Source organism: Callorhinus ursinus, unplaced genomic scaffold (assembly GCF_003265705.2).
Source record: "Callorhinus ursinus isolate GAN/ISIS: 27379988/994484 unplaced genomic scaffold, GSC_fseal_2.0 scaffold1372, whole genome shotgun sequence".
In the NCBI taxonomy this organism is placed as follows: Eukaryota; Metazoa; Chordata; class Mammalia; order Carnivora; family Otariidae; genus Callorhinus; species Callorhinus ursinus.
The window spans coordinates 2,423-7,238 of record NW_027398427.1 but is presented as its reverse complement, the minus strand read 5'-3'; the positions used below and the strand labels follow the sequence as shown (position 1 = coordinate 7,238).

At 38.2% G+C, this 4,816-nt stretch overlaps 1 pseudogene; it reads right to left on the bottom strand.

The window, feature by feature from the left end:
- Positions 1 to 678: 678 nt before the first annotated feature.
- Positions 679 to 1,609, bottom strand: LOC141372132 (olfactory receptor 7A17-like; annotated as a pseudogene).
- Between the last annotated feature and the right edge of the window lie 3,207 nt (positions 1,610 to 4,816).

Sequence of the window (4,816 nt, the reverse complement as noted above, 5' to 3'; positions counted from 1 at the left end):
TCTGACAGGGGTGGGAGAAATGTCTTGTAACTGGGAAGAAGGCAAAGTGTCACATATGGGTATAGAAATAGCGGAATGCAATTAAGGCAATTTACATTTGGTAAATTATTTTTTCCATAAACTGTAAGATTAACCTACATATATAAATTAAATAAATATCATCTTTTAGTTGAAGAAAGATGTGAACAACAGCTCCATACAACATCATGGATGACCTTTAGAAATACAAGGTAGAGAATGATAAGTAGTGCAGAATAGGTCAGAACAACTCCCCACCAGACAATCTCATTTGATAATAAAAGTGTTATATAAAGACACATGTTTTCAGAATGGCTAGTTATACAGTCCTAGCGAAGAGACACAATTATAAAAACAACGAGAACTGAGAGAAATTTTAAGAGTCTACTTCTTCCCATTCTAGGCATTTGTACAGATATTTGGGGACGGAATTCATGATTACTCTATTATTGAAGTTTATCAGCAGGAGCAGGAGCTTAATAAAGTGAGGTACTTAAACAAATGCGGAAGTTGAATCCAAACAAATGGAAATTCCAGAAAATAAATAGAAGGGGCAGATTTTACTTCCACAGCCTGATTGAAGAATGGCAGTTTCTGGCTCTGAGACTGAGTCCTGCAGTCATGGGAACTTCTTCAGCCCCAGGACCACTGGTCCTTACATCACTGAACCCCAATGATTCTTTTCAGAGCCCTCTTTATGTCTCTGTTCCTCAGGCTGTAGATGAAGGGGTTCAGCATGGGCGTCACCACCGTGTACATCACCGAGGTTACTGCACTTGAGTGGGCGCTCTGGGGAGCAGCAGAGCTAAGGCACACTCCTAGGCTGGTACAAAAAAATAAGGAGACAACAGAGAGGTGAGATGCACAGGTAGAAAAAGCTTTATACTTGCCCTTAGCTAAAAAGATTCTATGAATGGAGGAAACTATTTTAGAATAAGAGTAAAGGATCCCAGAAAGGGGACCACCAGACAGCAGCATAGCTGCAAAATACATCACCATGTTATTGAGGAAGGTGTCAGAACAGGCAAGTTGGATCATCTGATTGAGTTCACAGAAAAAGTGGGGGATTTCCATCTCTGTACACAGGGAAGGACAGCCACAACACCACTGAGGTCTGTAACAAGGAATGCAAGACACTCGTGAGCCAGGACACCAGTACCAACAGTAGACAGAGCCAGGGGTTCATGATGACCATGTACTGCAGGGGGTGACAGATGGCCACAAAGCGGTCATAGGCCATCACAGCCAGAAGATAGATATCCAACCCTGAAAAGATGATGAAAAAGTACATCTGTGTGATGCAGTCTGCATAGGTGATGACTTGGCTCTGAGTCTGGATGTTCCACAGCATCTTGGGGATGGTGGTGGAGGTGAAGCAGATGTCTGCAAATGACAGATTGGAGAGGAAGAAGTACATGGGGGTGGAGAGATGGGAGTCAGAGACAACAACCAGGATGATGAGCAGGTTTCCAAGCACAGTTATCAGGTACATGAAGAGGAAGAGCCCAAATATGAGGGGCTGCTGTTCCAGTCCCTCTGAAAATCCCAGAAGAAGGAATTCTGATATCCTTGTATCATTGCCTGACTGCATGTGGTTGCACTGACTATCAGGAAAGAGAAAAAAGACATCATTAATTTTTCATGAATAGCATAGCTCACATAGTTGAAATGCGACAATTTATATTTTAGAGTTAAGAAGTTAATTTTGGTATCTTGTGTAGGTACTGTCCCCCCGAAGAGATTCCCCCCTGTTCCATCTCTGATTAGGCATTTTGTCTCATTTCCCTCCTTCCCCCCCAGAGGTCATGCATTCTACTGTTTTATTGAGAATATCTTTCATGCATTCGAGGAATATGTATTGAGTATCAAACATGGTCCAGACAATGGCTAGCCATGAGTACAGGATCCTGAATACCAAAAGCCACTATAATACAATGATGGAGAAAGAACAGAGACAAATAAACATATTAATAATATATCAGAGGCTGTACCAACTTGCACTCCCACCAACAGTATAAGAGGGTTCCCCTTTCTCCACAACCTATCCAACATTTGTTGTTTCCTGCCTTGTCCATTTTTGCCATTCTAACTGGTGTACAGTGGTATCTCAATGTGGTTTTGATTTGAATTTCCCTGATGGCTAATTGTGATGAACATTTTTTTCATGTGTCTGCTAGCCATTTGTATGTCTTCTTTGGAGAAGTGTTTGTTCATGTCTTCTGCCCATTTTTTGACTTGGTTATTTCTTTTTTGGATGTTGAGTTTGAGAAGTTCTTTATAGATCTTGGATATAAGCCCTTTGTCTGTAGTGTCATTTGCAAATATCTTCTCCCATTCCGTGGGTTGACTCTTTGTTTGTTGACTGTTTCCCTTGCTGTGCAGAAGATTTTATCTTGATGAAGTCCCAAAAGTTCATTTTTGTTTCTCTTTCCCTTGCCTTTGGAGACATGTCTTGAAAGAAGTTGCTGTGACTGACGTCAAAGAGGTTACTGCCTATGTTCTCCTCTAGGAATTTGGTAGATTCCTGTCTCACATTGAGGTCCTTTATCCATTTAGAGTTTATCTTTCTGTATGGTGTAACAGGATGGTCGAGTTTCATTCTTCTGTATGTAGCTGTCCAATTTTCCCAGCACCATTTTTTGAAGAGATCGTCTTTTTTTCCATTGCATATTTTTTCCTGCTTTGTCAAAGACACAGGTCACTTTGCTGCTGGTTAAACTTCAAGAAAAAGGAATCACTCGCCCACACTATATACTTCTTGTATTTTATAATCTACTTGCAAAGGTATCCTTTAAATTGAAATAGAGCCCCTCCTGAGTACCATCTGGTGATTGAGTTTTGGTCTCTGTATTATGAGAGCCACCTTGGAATATATTAGTCTGTGAACCCTAGCTCTTGGACTCTTCTCACTCCACAAAGCACTCACACACACACATGCACAGACACACACTTAGACACATCCCAATTCATTGTTCCCTGGGCTATGTTCTTACCATGACTCTTCATCCCCAGATCCAAGGATGAACCTGGAGTGAATGTAACTCAGGCTGGCCAGATCAATGATCGCTCCCCTAAACAATGTAAAATGCTACCTGACATTCCAATTATCAAGCTTCCCATGGACAGTCATATTTCCCATATAAAATTTAAAACTTTTTATGGACAATATATGTAACCAAAAGTCAATAAATAATAGTCTATGAATTGCATTTGAAATACTGCTAACTGCAGAATAGACATAGAGTTTATGGACATATAATAATCAGGGGAATCTAATAATGAACATGGTGATCAAGTACATAAATATTTGCTCAAATTTAATAATGGTTTAAGAAAAGAACAAAAAATCTCTTGCACACTCAGCCTGTGACACAATTTAAAGATCTCTTGTGCTGATTAGGTTGGAATTTTTTTAAAAGCTAGCAAAAGAAGTTTCTCTAATTTTGCTGGCAGAAATGTGAACTGTTACAATGTTGGGAAAACAACCTAAAAGTAGCTATAAATATGAAAATACACATATTCTTCAGCTCAGAAGTTCTCAATCTTGACACTATTGACATTCTGGTCCAGTGTGTTCTCTGTGGTGGCCTGTATCTTGGGCTTTATAGGATGTTTAGAACATCCCTGGCCTCTCCTGACACCTCCCATGTGACTCTGAATTCCTCAGTGTCCCCCTGGGGAACAGTATTTCCTCCAGTGGAGAAACAGATTTTTAACATAACAATCTCCAAATATTTTTTTAATAATTTTTTTATTGTTAGGTTAATCACCATACATTACATCATTAGTTTTTGATACAATCTCCAAATATTTTTGACAATTGTTATAACAGCAATGAGTTGAGAAAGAAAATGCTTTCAAAGTGTGAGTAACACAACCACATCATGAAATATTATGTAGAACCTGAAATAAAGAATCAACATTACCCTAGTTGACTGGAGGCAAGTCCATGATGTATTACTGAGAAAGAAGAAAGAACGGAAACAGGTAGAACACAAAGACTGCCCTAAAACTAAAGAGCATTTATGATGAGCACAGGATACTACTCATCCATTTTTATTGTGTATAAATGTGTATGTGTGCATCATCTAGGAAGAGAAGTTTTAAAAACACTAAGAACTTAAGGAATAAAGATTGTCAGGAGGAATGAAATTAGGTCAAGTGTAGTGTTTTCAAAACAACTGTCTGAAACAAAATTATATGAGAATCTAAAACTAATGTATATAAAGACATAAAAGAATAATTGTGTGCTATCAAAGTGAGTCACTAATTCCAGATTTAAATTCCAAAGACTTGGAATAAAAGAATATGAGAGAATGACATTTACAACTGGGAGGAAGCACCCTCTTAGTGATAAATTTTTTCTTACATAAAGATATATGGATTAAAATGTTGCTTATGGAAGCTAAAGGCAATCTTCAGTCAAATGTAAAGAAGAGATGATGGTCAAAGATGATGCAACTTTTAGAAATGGATCTCATCACAAAGAGACAAAAGGACCCTGATGTGGAATGACAGATGTGCAAAAATAAATGAGAAATACGTATAGAGGTGATTTATTAGCACTCAGTGTACAAATTAACATTTATTTTCATTTTGTTTATTGCAAGGATTGGCAAGTGAAGAATATTAGTGACAGCTCAATTTTTCAGGATGGATAATAACTCAAAAAAGCAATATAGAGAACATCATATAACCACATTACTAATACACAATTTTCCACATATACGTCTATACATACACAAGAGAACTCAATGCAAACAGCAAAGTTGGTAAAATAAAAACAACCCCCCCTCCA